General features: G+C 41.6%; 1 pseudogene; it reads right to left on the reverse strand.

The window, feature by feature from the left end:
- Positions 1-3,367: 3,367 nt before the first annotated feature.
- The window catches only part of LOC132427666 (importin subunit alpha-1 pseudogene), a 113,480-nt pseudogene continuing 97,952 nt past the window's right edge, over positions 3,368-18,895 (reverse strand).

The raw sequence follows: 18,895 nt of genomic DNA on the forward strand, positions 1-18,895 counted from the left end.
TTCCACGCTTCAAAGATACCTAGTATTTTATAGCTTGAGACTGTAAATTACCTAATCCAACTCTTTCGTTCTATAGATGAAGATGTTTCAGTTATGGGACATATAAACAGTAATGTCATGAGGCTACCCTCCTTCCCTGATACAGTGTTCTTTAAAATAATGTCTTGTTTCAAAGTGATACCTGATCATTAAAATAGTATAGAAGAGTTACTAATAAACAACAATATAACACCCATTTTGACCCAACCCAACCCCAATTCTGCTACATAGAAGATCATCTTCCAAAATACTTAACTCTAAATATCACCCTAGTAACTGGATTCCTTGATTCCTTGACTTTAGGAATTATTCATTGACTTCTTATTAAGATAGATAAGGATTTAGCTTTCAGAGAAGAAATACATGGTTTCTTTATCATATTCCTTAAACTTTCTTTTCTAATGCTTAGAAATGACTCCATTCTTTTTCTTGAGGGTACTCAGAGCTTGTTGACTTCCTATATAAAACAGATCGATTGCTTTCAGGGCCTATTCAAATGTCTTTCAGACTATGATTTCATTTCATTGGACTCTATCATTCAGTTCCCAGGCCAAAAAAATCCAGAAACCACTCTAGTTAATTAAATCAGGGAGGAATGAATTTCCTCTTGAGGTAATTCATTACTAAAGTATTGGAAAGACAGAAGGAGTAAGAGGAAGAAGGTGGTATTACCCAGAGACAGTAACTGCAGTAAACACCACCGCCCTTGCAGAAACACCCGAGTCCACACTTCCCTCTACCACTGAGAAGAAGCCCATAGCCTCCAATACCTTGATGCTCTAGGAACATATGCTCTGCAGATGCTGTTGGAAGTTCTACCAACATGGCTGGTGCACTTGTATTAAAGCTACTGAAGCCACTGCCAGAATCACAAGGTCTTCTACCTTCCTCCTGTCTCCTAATTGCATTCAAAATTCTCCCACAGGATAGGGCTCCCCTGGTGGCGTAGTGGTTGAGAGTCCGCCTGCCGATGCAGGGGACGCGGGTTCGTGCCCTGGTCCGGGGGGATCCCACGTGCCTCGGAGTGGCTGGGCCCGTGAGCCATGGCCGCTGGGCCTGCGCGTCCAGAGCCTGTGCTCCTCAAGGGGAGAGGCCACAGCGGTGAGAGGCCCGCGTACCGCAAAAAAAAAAAAAAAAAAAAATTCTCCCACAGGATAAAATAAATTAGAACCCAGCTAACAATGGAGTCTCAAAAAGGTAGTTTTCAGGCTCTCAGCCCCAGAAATATACAGGAGAGTACGGAAAATCAGTGTGTAGCTGAGAGCCAACAAAACACATCTGGAGCAGACTTTGGATTAGTTTAGGCTTACATCTTCATGTTTTGGTGTAAAAACTTCTAATTTCTCAATGAATTCTTCAGAAAGTATGCCTGAAAGGCAAACATTCTGAGTCTCTGCGTGTCAGAAAATGCTTGGATTGTGTCTTCACGTTTGATTGATAGTTTGGTTAAGTACAAAATTCTAGCTTCAAAATTGTTTTCATTTAAAATTGGTAGGCATTGCTCCATTGTCTTCTAGAGTCATGTACACCTCTTGAGGAGTATGAGTCTAGTTCTTATTGCAGGGTGTTTTTTACCATTTTTCTCTCTGGACAAAACAATTCCTCAAAACCAATTCTTCCTCAGACTATGTTTTAAGTGTATTCAGTTCTCTCCTCTGAGAGAGATCTGCCGTCACCCTGGAACAGACCCACTAAATCACTCAACTGGATTATTGCAATAGCTTCCTAACTGCTGTTTCCATTCTTGGACCCACTTCCCAAGAATATATTATCCAGAGTTATCCTTTTAAAATATAAATCAGTTAATGTCATCCTTCTAATTAGAATAATTCGGTGGTTTCCTGTATCAATTAGCTTTTGCTGCATAACAAATTACCCTGGAAGTCAGTGGCCTGAAACAACAAATATTTGGATTTCTCTTGCAGTTTTGTGGGTCAGTGAGAAGTATTTCTGGCCTGGTTGAGTTTGTTTGAAGCTGGATGGTCAAAAATGATCTCACTCAGCTGTCTGGCTGTAGGTAAACTAGGTGGTCTAGAGGGGGAGGGGTGGCACCTAAGTTGAATTAGCTCATCATTGCTCCATGTGGCACTGCATCTTCTAGTGGGCTTCTAGCTTACCATCTTCACAGGGCAGTCTCAGGGTTCCCTAGGCATCTGAAGAGAGCAAGTATCAATGTACAAATGCTCTTCAGGTTTTTGCTGGCATCACAGTTACTAATATCCCATCACTTAAAGCAAATCACCTGACCAAAGTTTCACAATCATTGTGGTCCAGTAGATCCATGAAATCATGTGGAAGTCAAACGCAGTAAAATGTCATTCTATCAATGCATGGATACTTCCTTTACTAAAGATTTTCCCAGGTAACTCTAATCTTCATTACTTCAGTCACCCATCACTGCTATGCCAAAGGCTGAAGATATACATATGGCTAAGACATAGTCTCTGGTTTTAGGAGGCCCCTGGAGTGAGGCAGCCACACACCATCAGTCTGTGATTAAGATAATTAAAGAACCTACCTGAATTGAAAAAGACAAATGAACAAACTGCAAGTCACCATATCACATTTGATGAAAACTGGCAAACACACTTAGACAAACTCTGGCAAAAATTTTGCATTTTAACCATAAGGGGAAGAAAAACCCTTTAAGTATAAGGAAAATTAACAAAAAGAATCATCAAAGGAGAAAGAAACCAGGTTGACCTAAAATTTCTCTGAAATGTTATATGCGATAATTCATGGGAGCAGTATCTACGGTTTTGGAAAGTTGTGACCTAAGAATTTTTCCCAAATAGTCTGTCTTTAAAGAGAAAAATTCCTCAGATTTAAAAGGGCCTTCCTTTAAAAAAAAATTACTTTAGTATTCATGCTGCTTAATGGAGAAATGAAGTCATATTAGGAATTCTAGAATGGAGAATTCAAGTTATAAAAAGACTTGTTTAGCCTATAAACTCAAGATCCATTTAAATTATATTGATATATTGTCAGGTGGATGCTACAGCCTGGGGCAAGGATGTGGCCTGTATTCTGCTGTTCTTTATTTCTACTTCCACTCTTTTCTTATGGAAGAAGAATTTTTTTTTTTTTGGAGTTTAATCTTTATTTACAGGACACTGCAAGATATGAAATTCCACATAGAAATAGGAAACCCATTGAGAGGAGAAGCTTCATACAGTATGTACAGTTTGGAACTGTTCAAGTAGCGTTTCTTTGTAAAAAGTGCTAAAATAACAAACCACATGTAAAGAGTTCTTAGTAGAGAAACAGTAAGACAAACTTCTACCAGACACAGTGCACAACAAACAACTTTATGCCTCAGCTGTACAGTCTAAAAGCTGAAGGTCCCAGCAGTGCCATCCTGAACTTGGAATGTAACCCTTCAGAGGTAGTTTCTGGCACCACATTTTGATCTGCCTCTTCCTCCACAGAGAAACACTTCTCAATCAAGTTCAATGAAGCTTTGTACACAGACTCATGTTCATGGTTTTGTAGAGCTTCAGTTTTGTCCAAACCTCCACATTCTTCGATCCTTATACTAAGTTTCTCAGTTTCCCCTAGTTTCTCAGCAGCGTGAAAGATATTTGAGATGGCGTCCAGAGTAACCAGAATAATTTTGGTGTCTTTCGCAGTTAGGAGGTTCATCAACGGTTCTATTACGCCACAATGAAAAAGGTATACGATCTGCTCAACTGTTCCGCCCCTTGTGTAGTTGATCACAGCCCATACAGCTTCCTTTTGTGTCTTAAAGTCGGCCTTAGAGAGAACGCCAACAAGGAACGAGACTAAGCCATGATGTACAACTTGCTGTATCTGGTCCCGGCAGCCAGCCGTGATGTTTGACATCGTCCACGTAGCTTCCTTCTGAATGTTAGTTTTGGAGTTTGTTCGCAGGCTGGGAAAGATGGCAAGTACTCCTGCATCTATTACAACCTGAGTCTGTTCATCTGTCCCAGTGATGATATTCCTTACGGCTCTTAGCGCGGGAGTCACAATTGGCAATTCAGTAGCTCCTAAAAGCTTCACCAGTTGAGGTACAACCCCCGTTTTCACAACCATTTCAATCCGTTCATTTGGACCATCGGTAAGGTAGGAAATAGCCCAGCAGGTATCAGCTAAAACTTCTGGATCATCATGTTGCAGGAGACGAACTAAAGTAGGAAGAATTTGCTCAACAGCATCTAAGGGGGGGGGGGTGCAGGATTCTTGTTGCGACAAAGATTTGAAAGTGTCCAGGTAAGATTACGTAAGTAAGCACATGTTAAGATGACAAATCAGGAGCCGCCAAAAGTGCCAACAGCGGGTCAACTGCACCGTACTTGATAACCAAGTCTCGGAAAACCGAGCCATCACCTGCAATGTTTCCTAGAGCCCATACAGCTTGTTCACTGATGTGAGTGTGGAGAGATGCCAACAGAGAAATGAATGCTGGGATAGCACCTCCATCTACCACAGCTTTGGTCTGTTCTGATGTCCCGGAAGCAATGTAAGTGAGGACCCAAGCAGATTCAAACTGAATGGGACTACAATCAGTTCTGCCCAAGAAGGACGCAAATTTTGGAATCAAACCAGCCCGGATTATGCTGTCTATAGGGGGCTGTTTCTCCCTGGAAAGCAGTTTCCTAGCAGCTTTTGTACCTTGGAGCTGGCTTTGCAAATTGTTGCTATTTGTGCCTTTGACAATGTCATCAACAGACCAATTTACAGTGCCCTGGTTGTTGCGGTTTTCCTGCAGTGGAGAAGCAGCATCATCTGGAAAAGAGCTGACATTTCTCCTTTTCAGCATCTGGTCACTCTTCTTAGCTTTCCTGAGCTCCACACTAACTTCTGTTCGGTGCCGCCTCATTCCTGGACTGTCTTTCCCCTTGTTCTTGAATCTGTTAAGGCGGGCAGCTGGTGAATTAGCATTCTCATTGGTGGACGCGGTTATGAGACAAAGGGAGAAAGCTACACAGCCGGCTCAAGCTTCCACAGGAGGCGGTGCGGGGCGCACAGGCTGCGGGTCGACTACGCTCAAGACGTCCACCACGGTCAGCCCGAGGATGGTGTGGTAAGGAAGAAGAAATATTTTCATTAGCAATATTCTTCCTTCCACCCTTCAAAGGGCATATCTTAGCATCTCTGATGTATGTTTAAAACAACTGATACAACCCATCTAAAATGGTTAAGTTATTTACATAGTTTAGACACTGCCAGGATGATTAATGAACAACTTTTTTCCTGTTGTACTAAAGCAGAATTGTCCTCATTCATTCATTCATCCATTCATTCACATGTCAGTGTACTCAACAGATAGTTATTTAGTGCCTCTTTTTGCCTGTCCCTGTGTTACTCGCTGAGCGTGAAATGGTGAAACTAACAGACAATTCTTTGCTTCATAGCATGTATGAATATCAGTAAGATAAGAAAAATCTCTTCAAGTTCATTTTTATTGCTAATGATTTTAATCAACTATGGAGTTTCCTTTTTTTTTTTTTTTTTCCCTGTACGCGGGCCTCTCACAGTTGTGGCCTCTCCCGTTGCAGAGCACAGGCTCCGGACGCGCAGGCTCAGCGGCCACGGCTCACGGGCCCAGCCGCTCCGCGGCATGTGGGATCTTCCCGGACCGGGGCACGGACGCGTGTCCCCTGCATCAGCAGGCGGACTCCCAACCACTGTGCCACCAGGGAAGCCCTGGAGTTTACATTTTTAAAACATATGTTGAATAATCTGAGCAATTAGAGATCCAGATTGGGAAATACTTTCTATCACCAAAACTCTCTTCATAATATTTCCACCTAAGACGTATGAATGTTTTTATGCAAAAATAAATGCATAGAAAAAAATGTTAGTAAGAACACACACTAAAATATTAAAAGTGGTTAACTCTGGGGAGTGGAAAAACAGAGTTTTTATTTCCTTTTACTTTCTGACTTCACCAAATCATCTATATTCAAGCATATATTATCTTTATCGTAGTATGTCAGTAGAGGTAAATCTAGTCCCTGGTACAGGAAAAAGGAAAATTAGTGGCTGTCACAAAAAAAGTTATTTCTTACTCTTATCACAGCCCAGTAAGGTTGTTCCTGATGGGATACATTTTTTTCAAGTGTGATTCAGAGACCCAGACCCTCTTCATTTTGTGGCTCTGCCATCTTCAACAAGTGAATCCCAAGTTTTTCCTAGGAGATGTACCCATCCCTGCATTCCAGAAAGAGAAAAGATGGCCCCCTGGGAGGATTGTATGGGCCGTGCCTGGAAGTCACATACATCAGTTTTTCCTACATCCACATTGGTCAGATCTCTGTCACTTAGCCACATCTAGATTCAAGGGAAGCTGAGAAATGTAGTCTAGTTGTGTACCCAGTATGAAGGAAAACAAGTGATGGTGAACACATCGAAGTCTTGGCCACAGTCAGCTCTTCCATTTGACTCTCATTCTCACACAAAGAACACACTTGCTCCTCCCCAGCAACAACTTTGAGAAACAACTCAAAAGTCCCAACCAGCCGCTGTACCCATTTCAAAGCTCTGCATCTCCAGAATACACACAGTCCATGCCATCCGTCTAGATGGGACTCCCTGTGGTCCAGCAGGCTTTGAATTAAAAAGACAAGTCATTTTCTCCTTCATCTCATCCCAACACACCCACTCAATGGTGGGACAGGGAGAGGATGAAAACCATCAGTACTCCCGTGGAGGAATGGGAACACATACCACTGATTCTGCTCTCTGGGAGCAACTCTCTTACACATTGCTCCTGGCTTCTGGCTCTGCCTTCTGAGAATTCTTTATTGTCCATTTTCAAAGTTGCTATTGAGGAAAAAACGGTCCTTCGGGGCTGTACAGTTTTCACTGCACACTTCAAGCTGGTATAAATGTGGATGCCTGAAGGTTGTTTTAAGCCTCACGTAGTTAAAGGGATTTTCAGTCCAGGTTTGTGGTTTCGTTGGCAATCACTGTACCCTAAGACACAAAATCAACTTCTGATCTATTTGCTTCCATTCAGTTTCATGTACCAGTAACCACACCCAAAATTCTCTCCTAATCATGATTTTCAGACCTGATTTATTTCTTTGCTTTATCACCACCCCTCTCTTCCTCTCTGATTTCAGTGATGACTTTCTTAAAGCTGTCTAGAATTATGGTACAGGTGAGAAGGCCAAGCCCTCAATCTGATCTTTGCCACAGGGCTGAGTTTTATTGGGCCTTTGTTGCATAAATCCTTTTCCATGCTTATCTCTTAGTATTTGGATCAACAGCTTAGTATTAGAAGCAATAGCTTTTCCAACCTTTGGTACCAAATGTCTGCACTCTCTAATCCCTTTTATCCTGTGTGGAAACTGGTCAATTCCATTCTGAGGTTATCTGCTTTTTTATTGTAGTAAAGATATTCACAACAAAATTTACCGTCTTATCCATTTGTAAATGTACCATTCAGTGGCATTAACTTCATTTACATTGTTGTACAAACATCATCGTCATCCATCCACAGAACTCTTTTAATCTTCCCCAGCTAAAGCTCTGTACCTATTAAACACTAACTCCCCATCCTCCCTTGGCCCAGCCCTTGACAACCACCATTTACTTTCTGTCTCCATGAATTTGACAACTTTAGGTATCTCATCTATGTGGAATCCTTTTTTACATATTTGGTCTTTTTTGTAACTGGCTTATTTCACTTAGCATAATGGCTTCAAGGTCCATCCATGTTGTAGCATGTACCAGAATTTCCTTCCTTTTTAAGGCTCAATAATATTCCATTGTGTATATATATACCATATTTTGTTTATCCATTCACCCATGGTTATCTTTTTTTGTAATAATTTGCTAAAAGTAGAAAATAAATGCCAACATATTCCATTACACTGATTTCTGACAACCACTTCCCTTCAAGCTACAGTCTCAGTAACATATAGTGTGTTCTTCCAAGTCATCACAGACAACAGTTTTACCAAGTGTTTTGTCACTGCATAATACGTCTTTTTTTTCCAGCCTCCAATATCAGTTTCCTCACTGCTCTTCCCTGACCTCTATATCAATGCCCATGTTTTAAATGTTATTATGACAGCATCCTGCTTAATGATACTACTTACGTTATTTCTTACAATAATTCTAGGAGTTATAATAGATAAACATGGAACTATCAATGTCTGCCTTAATTTGGGTTCTTTCAAAAGCAGAAGGCATCAAGGACCTGAGTCCTGGTAGTTTATTTGGAAAGTGATCCCAGGAGACGAAAATGAAGGAATAAGGAGAGACAGGGAAGAAGGAAAGCACACTATGAAATGTGTTATCAAGGCCACTGCTGTGGGCTCAGTTCTGCAGGAATTGTGTATTGAATGCCTCCTACAATTCTCTTTCTGAAGGGTGGAAACTGGAGCATTTATTGACCCACTGCTGTCCGCATTGTTTGAGGGTTGCTCCTGGGGATGTTAATACTCTTGCTTATCCATGATGCATTTGCTTGTATGTAGGCCAGGTAGATTCCTGCAGGGGCAGAGAAGTCCCCCGGACAAAATGTAGAAAGATGCTCAGTGTATATTTGAGGTGGGATACAACCAACACAAAGCCTGTCCGAGTTTTTATAGAACTTTTTATCTCAGCAGCAGTAGAAATCACAGGTGGGCCGAAGAGACGCAGGACTGTGGCATATGGTAGCAGAAGTGTCTGCTACAGTGATATAGCAACATACAAGTTTAGGCTCACTAACATCTTAGTGCATGTGTCTCCAGTAGCCCTCCTCTAAACAGCAAGACCCAGGCATCTGCCATATTGTAGCTCTACCAGCTTCAACAGATGATAGCCAAGGTCACCATGGTTATCTTTTTATTTAAATGGACAAGAAGGAAAAGGAGGCTGAAGGATCGCCCATAGGAAGTTTTTATGATTTAGATCTGGAAGGGGCATCTATCACGTCCATCTATAACCTCTTGACCAGAAGTCAGTCACATGGCTACACCTACCTGCAAGGCAGGCTGGGAAACATAGGCTATTTTTTGTTCCAGAGGGACTAGGAAATAGATTTTGGTAAACATACAGAAGCCTCTAACATAGAAAGTAAGATTGTATTTTTTTAAAAATCTAAGGCAATATATGTTAAACACGTTAAACCTAATTTACCCTTTGACCTAGAAATTGCAGTTCTAGAGGTCCTACTCTCATGGATATTCTCTACTAGGTCCTCCAGATCTATTCTCCACCCTTCTTCCTTTCTGCATCATGGGCTCCCTAGTGTTCTGACTTCTACTTGGATTCAGCCAATGGAAATCTCCAGTAGGAGATCAGAGAATGGGAGGAGAGAAAAGTGGGAGCATATAGTTCCCTAGCAAGGCCACGTGTTAGGAGTGGCTGAATTCCTCTAGTGCAGGCCACAGCTTATCGTGGGAGGCCATCTCCTACAACTCCAGCCACCTCCACAGCTTCAGCTCCGCTTCTGTCTCTCAGTTGCAGTTACTGCTCCTTCTTTTTGCCCCTTTGGGCCTGGGGTGGTGACAGCTCCCAGCTGTTCACCAGCTCTTGATGCTTTAATGCTGCTCACACTTTTTAAAATAGTCCTCAGTTGCCCCATTTAAGTGTGCCTTCTTTTTCCTTTCTGGACCCCAACTAATACATCATCCTAGAAAAAGAATCAGAATTGCAAGTAAGGAACATACAAAGATGTTCAGCACAGCAATATTTAGAAGAGCAAAAGCTCTGAAACTGAGTGTCTAATAATTAGGAATAGTTAAATACATTACAATGAATGTATGATAGAAAAAAATATATATATACTAACATGTGAGTTTTCAGTGTCTTTTTCTGTCTCCTACTTCAAAAACCCTGCCTGAATCCCAGGAAAATTCTGCTCAAGTCTTTCCTTCCTGTTCTCCCTCCCCAGTCCTCAAATATTTTTCACCAGAATGAATTACTGAGTTGAGGGTGGGAGGCCTACATCTAAAGTTGTGGAGGAAATAGCTTGATTTACATTGAAAGAAAGGAAGGAGAAAAAATATTATATCAGTGAGGGGACTATATGGGACCAAAAGGGGGGACAGAAGATATGAGGAGATGAATGGGAAAAGAAGAACTTTGCCATGTGTGTTTCTTTTTGTAAACACTCTTCCAAAGAAACCTAGAATAAATATCTTTGTTATTTACAATACTCCCTGAAACTCCTGATATGAGATCCCTGTTTCTTTCCCATTTATTGATTTCTCACTGTGTGCCCCTGTGCAAAGTGAGTTCCCTGTCTCATTTCATGTGTTTGAGGCATCTCCGTATTCAAGATGAGGACACAGAAGCTCAGAAAGCTTGGCTGGGTTTTTTATGCCATCCCTATGTGTTCAGGAATTTCTGTCCCTGTGATAAAATACTGTATAGAAATTGTGTTCTAAGGATTCTAACGATCTGAAAACTGTAGTTTTATCTTTCTAAAATATATTTTATTTTCTGCTTGTAGAAATAAACTACCTAAAAATCTGAAACCTTTGTAGAGGGAGAAAAAGAGAGAGTAAAGAATGAAAGGAAATACAGTCAATAATCATAGTATTCATAAATTTCATTCAACAAATATTTATTGGACTGAGGAAACAGCAGTGAACAAAACAAAATCCCTGCATCTAGAGAACCAACACTCTAGTGGGAGAGAGAGAGACAATAACACAAAAAGTAACAGCAAATAACATGACAGAATGCTATGAGGAGGGATAAAGCATGGAGGGAGTAAGTGAAGGGAGCTATTTTAGACGGGGTATCCAGGGAAAGTGTCTCTGTGAAGTAAGATTTAAACAGGGACCTAAGGAGGTCACATGTGAGAGATGAATGGGATGAGGAGGTAGGCCATGTGACCATCTGGGGGAAGAACAGTTCAGCAAAGAAAACAGTGAGCACATGACCCTGGAGCAAGAGCACTTGAGACATGTGGCAAATGGAAGGATTTCCTGCTTTTTTAAGGCTTAATTATATATATATATATATATATATATATATATATATATATATATATAATATATGTGTATATATATGTAGATAGATACATAGATAGATATGAGCATCAAATGCTATTATTGCAAAACTTAAGCCACTTACTGATTATTCACTTTTCTAAAAGACACAAATACAAGAATAAAATAAACACACCCAGTATATATCACATTTTGTCTATTCATTTACATATATGATTGCTTCCAAATCTTGGCTACTGTGAATAATGCCACAATAAACAAGAGAGCGCAGATATCTCTTTGAGATAGTGATTTTGCTTCCCTTGGATATATACCTAGAAGTGGGATTGCTGGATCACATGGTAGTTCTACTTTTAATTTTTTGAGGAACCTCCATACTGTTTTTCATAGTGGCTGCACCAATTTACATTTCCACCAATAGTGCACAAGGGTTCCCTTTTCTCTACATCCTCACCAACAGTTATTATCTCATTATGATCTTGATTTGTGTTTCCCTGATAATTAGTGATGTTGAGCATCTTTTCATATACTGTTAGCCATTTGTATGTCCTCTTTGAAAAAATGTCTATACAAGTCCTTTGCCCATTTTTTTAATCTAGTTATTTGGGTTATTTGTCTTTTGTGTTTTTTTGCTATTGAGTTCTATGAATTTCTTATATATTTGGGATATTAACCCCTTATCAGATATTTGCAACAACATGGATATTTGAACCTGGAGGACATTATGCTAAGTGAAATAAGCCACAGAAAGACAAGTATCGTATGATCTCACTTATATGTGAAATCTAAAACACACTCATAGCAACAGAGAGTAGAATGGTTGTTGTCAGAGGCTGAGGGGAATGGGGGAAAAGGAGAGGTATTGAACAGAGGGCATAAGCTTTTAGTTACAAGGTGAATCAGTTCTGGAGATCTAATATAGAGCATGTTGACTGCAGTTAATAATAATATATTGTATACTTGAAATTTGCTAAGACAGTAGATCTCAGGTGTTCTCACCACACACACACGTATGGTAACTACGGGAGATGATGTATATGTTAATTAGTTTGACTTGGTAAGCATTTCACAATGTATACGTATATCAAAAAATCACATTGTATACCTTAAATATATACAATTTCTAATTGTCAAAAAAAAAACTCAACAAAACAAAGCAAGAGTATGCAGGACAGACTTGCTAAGTATCAAGAGGCTAGGCTTGCTAGAGCTCAGTGAATGAGGGAAAGAGCAACACGATGTGATCAGAGGGACAACAGGGGTGTCATATTGGCCTTGGAGGCCACTGTAGGAACCTTAGATTATATTCCAATGGAATGGGATGCCATTGGATGGCTTTGGACAGGGGATGGATTGATATGATTCACATTTTAAATGGTTCACTCTGGCTACTCTGTGGAGAGTATTGATAAACTCTTGGTTACCACTGCTGGGTATTTTTGATTTTCTTTATTTTTCTGTTTTAATAATAAGCATATCTCAGTTTTACAAGCAAAAAAAAAAGCATAGTTTATAAAGACAAAAGGCAATTATCTTAGTTATACATAGCTGCATAACAAAGTACCACAAGGCTCAGCAACTGAGAAGCACAAATGTTTATTATCTCACAGTTTCTGTGGGTCAAGAATCCTGGAGTAGCTCAGGCGAATGCCTCTGGCTCATCCCTCTGGCTCAGGGTATCCCAGGATGCAGTCACCTCAGGCTCACCTCGGGGGAGATCTGCCTCCAAGCTGTCTCACGTGGATATTGCCCAGCCTCCCATCCTCTCTGGCTCTTGACCAGAGACATCAGTTCTTCACTAAAAGGGCTGCTCTCTTTCCCCAGAGTGAAAATATCCGAGAGAGAGAGGATGAGAGAGAGAGTTCCTAAGACAGAAGCCATAGTCTTTTTATGACCTAATCTCATAAGTTATATCCCATCACTTCTGCCATGGTTTAGTCTTTAAGAGCCACTATATCCTGCCCATGTTCAAGGGGAGGAATTACCCAAGGGCATGAATACTGGGAGGTGGGTGATACGGAGACCATCGTGGAGGTGCTGTCACAATAACTACTTTCTCAAAGCTCCTGATTTTACAGAAGCAGAAACCTATCTGAATGTCAGCCTGGACTCTACCGCTCACCTTGAAGCCTCCACAGGGTAGTTGTGATGATGCTTCTGAAAGGGCTTTGAAAACTGCCCAGCACAGGAAAATGGAAGGGATTATTTTGCTTTTCTCATTGGTATCCATTCCAGATTTGGCCTTTATTCTTCTTCATCCCCTGTATTAATGATTTCATCGTGGGTTACGCAGTTTGTTTCTAGAGTGAAAATCTTCCAGTTTGAACAGAGAAATGACAATAGGGAGTAAGAAAGCAGAGTGTTAACTCCTCCAGGTTCAGGACGGGCTTCCTATTTAACTGTATACCTCCCAGTAACAGAAGCTCTGACAACCCAATTCCCAAAGACCTGCGTATCCCTCAGAGATAAGGCCAGCAGAGGGTCAGAAGAAAGCAGGATGTTAGATACATTTGCCTTTGATATGTGTCTTATCTCGTTCCATAGTTATCCAAATTTGACTGTAAACTTCTGGAAGGCAGAGGCTTTATTAGTCTCTAAACTCTATATTCAAGCTTTACCATTAAATAATTCCCTAAGGAAAATCCTCCTCTACGGAAGGCAACTCAGTTTTCAAAAACAGCGGTGACAAAATCAACCTTAAAATTCAACCTTGCCTAAATTGTGTCATGCTACTCCATGAAAAAAAAATTCCTCAGAACACAGCTTCTGTTTCAAGATACAAAGATCTGACTCCGGGCAATTTTCTAACGTCTTCGTGCTTGCCTTTTTCACCCCTGGATTCCCCTTCCCTTTCTGGGCCCCCCTCCCATCCCAAGTGACTACTCCTTCATTTTCAGCCTCTTCTTCAAATACTACTAATTTACTCTTATACCTATTTTTATCGTATTTCCCTGAGACACATATTCATTCATACTCAAGTGCTAATTTAGTCTAGTATTTGCACAGACCCCATCTCTCCTCTCATCTAATTACAGTATGGAAGGCTTTTTTACCAATTAGAGTAATTCTTAGATAGCCAGCAGGTGGCCATAGGGAGTGTGAAGAGAGCAAGCGCCCCAAATCACAGGAGATCTACTTGTTTGAGCCAAAAATTAAGCAAGATTTAGTCTCTTTAAGGCGAATGGATTAGGAGGGAGGTGTCAAAATGGACTGCCCGTTATCCAAATCTCTTGTGAATACATTAGCATTAATTAATACATACATGAATATGTTTTACATTAATTTGTGTTGTTGAAATATATGTGGGCCAACCATCTGCCTGAGGGCATGCGGGAAGCGTTCCCAGAATTCTCTCAGTAGCCATGAACTGGAGTGTTCACCCCTATGTTCTCTGTCCATGTTTGGACAAGAGATGTTTCAGCTCTTCAAACAATTAGGTGAAGACTTGTTTATAGGGAAGAAAGCTAAGGCAGGAAAATAATGGCATCAGCAGCTGTTCTATTTAAGTCAGAGGCGACTGCTGTATGCTGAATGTTTGGTGGCTACTCCAGGCTTGGCATGTACAGCTATGACCTTAATTGGCGAAGCTAGAAGGAGAAGAAGCTACAGCTTATTGATTGATTATGTAAGCTCAGATGTTTGACACACATTATTTCATTGAGTCCTCCACACCGACCCTGAGTTAGACCAATTCTACTGAGGGGAAAAGCAAGGCCCAGAGACCTTAGTATGTCCAAAGTCATAGAAACAGGATTAGTGTTCAGATATGTCTCACTCCAGGCATTGCTCTTGGAGAATGCCTATCAGCTCTGACATGAAGAGACCCTGAGGTTGCAAAGGCCATGTCCTCAGAAGTCATTTCCTAGAGTAAGAGAGGGAGGCAAAAACAGGCAGAGGCTGGGGAGCAGAAAGAAAGGAAGGGACCAGAAAGGGGAGGCTAGTGGAAAAGCAGAAGATAGGAAACAACAGAGGGGAAAAGAAATGAGCTTCAGGAAAGGAATAGGGAAAAGAAGTGACCACAGAATAGGGGTGAAATCAACTGCTTTTCAAGACAGAAACAATAAAAATTTTGCAACATTCCTTAAGAATCCTATTGCTGAACAACAGAAAATTCGGTTGTTGTTTTCTATCAAAAGAAGTAATGACTACAGATGGGGAAATAAGGAACTGATGTCTGTTAAATGTCTTCTGTCAGGGCCTCTGCTAACCCATGGATTTGGGGAAAGTTAGAAAAAGACATCCTCTCTTGCTGGCGGTAGCTCCACAGGCACAGGGCTTGGTGAATTGATTCTGTCTTCAGTGCCCCCTCGTTCTCTTATCTGGGGAACAGCCTGCAGGAATGTGCAGGATGGCGCTACCTGCTGTGTACTAGGGCCTTGACATGCACTATCACATTACTGTATACAACAATTATTTCCATATTGTGGATCAGGAATCCGAGGCCCAGAGGAATTAATATCACACCATACAAACCAGACGCACACGCATGTGCACCCACATGCACACACACACACCCAGTATCCCAAAGTCACCCAGAGAGTGAATTCACTAAAGTAGTGTAATTGCAAGTGATTTGAAAACTCAATAAATAATCAGGTAATGTATTAGCTGACTTAACTAAAAAACCCTGAAATTGTGTGAGCTTCAGGTTAGGATTGATTAGGGGATGGATTGATTTTCCTGCAGTTATCTCACGTACATCCTCCTCTGTGTGCCAGCTTCATCATCACAGCCCAGCAGTTGCAAAAAGCCCTCCTGTAACCACGCTGCTGACAGCATGTCTTCTAGTAGTTCCCACAGCATAAGAAGAAAGCCTGTTTTCCAGGAGCTCCTAGCAAATGTATCCTCCATTCTAATTGGTCCATATTGGATCATGAGTTTATTGTTAAACCTATAATTGTGGACAGGGGCAAGATTATGCTGGGAACATAAGCCTGATCTACAGACCTAATCTGTAGAACCTGACTGAGCATCAGTTTCTCCAAAAGGTATAACCACTAAGAAATTAGATATCAGTATGAAAATCAAAGTCATTACCAAAAGAAGAAATGGGTACTTGGAAGGGCACCCATCTGTCCACCACAGTAAGTGTGGTAGATCATATGTTGTTACTTAATTATTTTTACCCCTTCCCTATCTCCATGGGAGAAGACTGCTTTCTGATCCCCATTGAACCTGGGCTTAAGCATGGGACTATCCTTCCTTGCCTTTGATTTCGAGTTTGGTCACATGACTTGCTTTGACCAATGGAATGTTAGCAGATATGACCCAAGCACAGTTGGATCTCTCCTCTTGCACTCTGCCATCACCATATGAACATAAACCTGGTAGAGGTAGTCCCCTGGTCCAAGAGGAGGACGGACACGTGGAGCAGACCTGGACGTAATCCGCAGCTTGCAGGCCAACCCAGGGAGGAGGCCCAGGCAAGGTCAGCCGACCCCCAGCTGATCTGGGCCTCTGGGCAAGAAAGAATAATTGTGTTAAGCTGCTGAATCTCAGTGTTTTCCTATGCGGCGTTGTGGTGGCAAGGATTGACCAAGAGAGCAACTGAGTCAAACCTGGCGATGCTCTTTCCTTACGTGACAGCCCAGAGCACAGCTCCATCCGTGTTTTCTCTTGTTGGCTGCAGTCGAGCCTGGGTCTCAGCTGAAAATGAAGGCTGCAGCTTTATTCTCTATTTTCAGTCTCACAGAAACATCTGAGAGAGTCAGCAGCTGCTTTTGAAGGTCCTTCTAGAGGGCTAGCTAGCTATCACACCACGTTAGCTGGTCAGTGTCGTAAGGCAGAACCATGCAGCCGCCATCCCTTCCAAACCCTGCCAAGCGAAACCTTGCAGCATTGAGATGGCTGCACCTCAAACTGTCATGTGATTTCTGTATCAGAGGAATTTCAGAAACAGATGGTGAGCACAGACGAAGTAACGGTCGTACTCTGCGTACGGGGCAAAGGGGAATGAGTGAGCAAGGGGTTGAGAATCCAGCAAATTCTGGACGAACGCTGGGAGAGAAGAGAATTGCTGGGAGGGTGTCTTCTGTCTGCAAACCACAGGTTGTAGGAAGTCGGGAAAGAAAAGCGCCTGACAGGCAGTGGCAGGAGGATGAGCTTGGTGAAAAGAGATGTTTTGCTTCTAAAGCAAGAGGATTCGAGGTTTAAGCAGTTTTTTAAAAATCACACCAGAAAAATAGGCAGCAAAATTAATCAGTTCACCTGAACTTGACCTTTAGGCTGGTGGATTGATTTGTTGTTTGAGGACATAGGCAGCATCAGAAGAGTTGAAGATGGAACAAATGTACAGGAACCAGATTCAGATAAATAACCCCGTCTACCCCGCATCCAGCACGCCACCAGCGCCCTGCTCCCCAGAAACCCCCTTGCATTTCGAAGGGTGGGGGGTGATTTCTGTGGACGTCTCAGATGGCTGATCTCCTAATTCTATCATGAAATGTATTTCCCCTGGAGCTGGCATTTATCGCTGAATCCTGGCACGGCTCCTGAAATGTTGCATCTGCACCACTAAACTGAGGTTACTTGTAGTTCATTAATATGCAAGAGGGGCTGTGAAATCATCCCTGATTCTGACAGGAGTTCTTGCATGCCTTTCTGGAATGAAGTGGTCTGGCACCAACACTTTCCTTGTCTTCTTTTAATCAGCTCCATCTTGTCACTATATAAAGAGTTAAAAAAAAAAAAAAAAGCTTTCTGAAAATCCTAAGGAAGATGCAGGGCATCTTTCTCTTTTCTTTCCTTTCTCATGTTTTTTTGTCATCCTCGAACACATCAAAGTAAGAAGTGACATGCAGTGCCCTGGAGCTCTTAGCAACATGCTTTTAGGTTTGGAAAATTTCATTTTCTACCTTATGATGATTACATGAGGAAAGATGAAATGCTAGCTTTGAGGTTTATTTGAGAAAGAGATGTAATAAATGTTGTGGCTTCCCACTGAATGGAACAAATCCATTCTGGTCATGGGGGGAATATTAAAAATTACATATATGTGTGCGTGGACACAGCTTATGTGACTTCAGTGGCATTTGTGGTCCTAGATGCAGAGACAGGAGACCTTGCATGGCTTCTTTCAGAAAATGCTGAATAAAGTTTTTCATTTGATCCAGCTCTGAATACATTTGATTCCAAACAAAAATGAGTTCCCACCCTGTCTGAGCTACAGCAATTGCCTTTAAACCAGTCCCCACCAACACCCACACACCCACACACACACACCCACACCCACACCCACACACACACACACACACACGACCATAGAATACATACAGATTAACAGAGTTTACAGATTCCCTTAGCTGAAATCTGCAAGTGTTGAAGAATTAATCCAATGTCCCTTTTCCAGAAAGTTCGTTTTTTCGAACAGTGGAGCAGGGCAGAGGACATTCGTGTTTTTTTCCAGCTATCATGATTTTTTTTGTCAGTGTGTTTTTGCTTTTGCCTGTGGAACTTCTCTATTAGCTGGGAGCTGAATAGAAAATGATAAGCTCATCTTGCCCAAGAAATAGAGCCAGCAAGGCAGGGAAATATCCTCATGGTTTCAGCCCTATGCTCCTTAGTAGGAAAGGATGCTAGAAAGAAATCAAGTATTCACTGAGTAAACCATTTTCCCACACAGAGAAACATGCAGTCTCGGGCTCTATTCAAAGCTCTCACATCACACATGCTGCTCTTTGTTCAGCCCACAGCTGGACCACACAGGTTGTAAGATGCGGGATTTGCACAAGTTTCGTCCATCAGCTCTGGCAGGCCACCCTCCATACAGAGTCGATCATCAACCACCCTCAGGGTCAGTTCTTCAGCCTCTCTTGATCACAGTCATCATTTGGGTTTGGAGCAGAACTATGAAATTTTTGCTCTGGCTGAAGAAAGAGGAGAGATCCTGATCCTTTTTCATAAATAACCTAAACCCTGGCTATTCAATGACGATT

This window comes from Delphinus delphis, chromosome 6 (assembly GCF_949987515.2).
Source record: "Delphinus delphis chromosome 6, mDelDel1.2, whole genome shotgun sequence".
In the NCBI taxonomy this organism is placed as follows: Eukaryota; Metazoa; Chordata; class Mammalia; order Artiodactyla; family Delphinidae; genus Delphinus; species Delphinus delphis.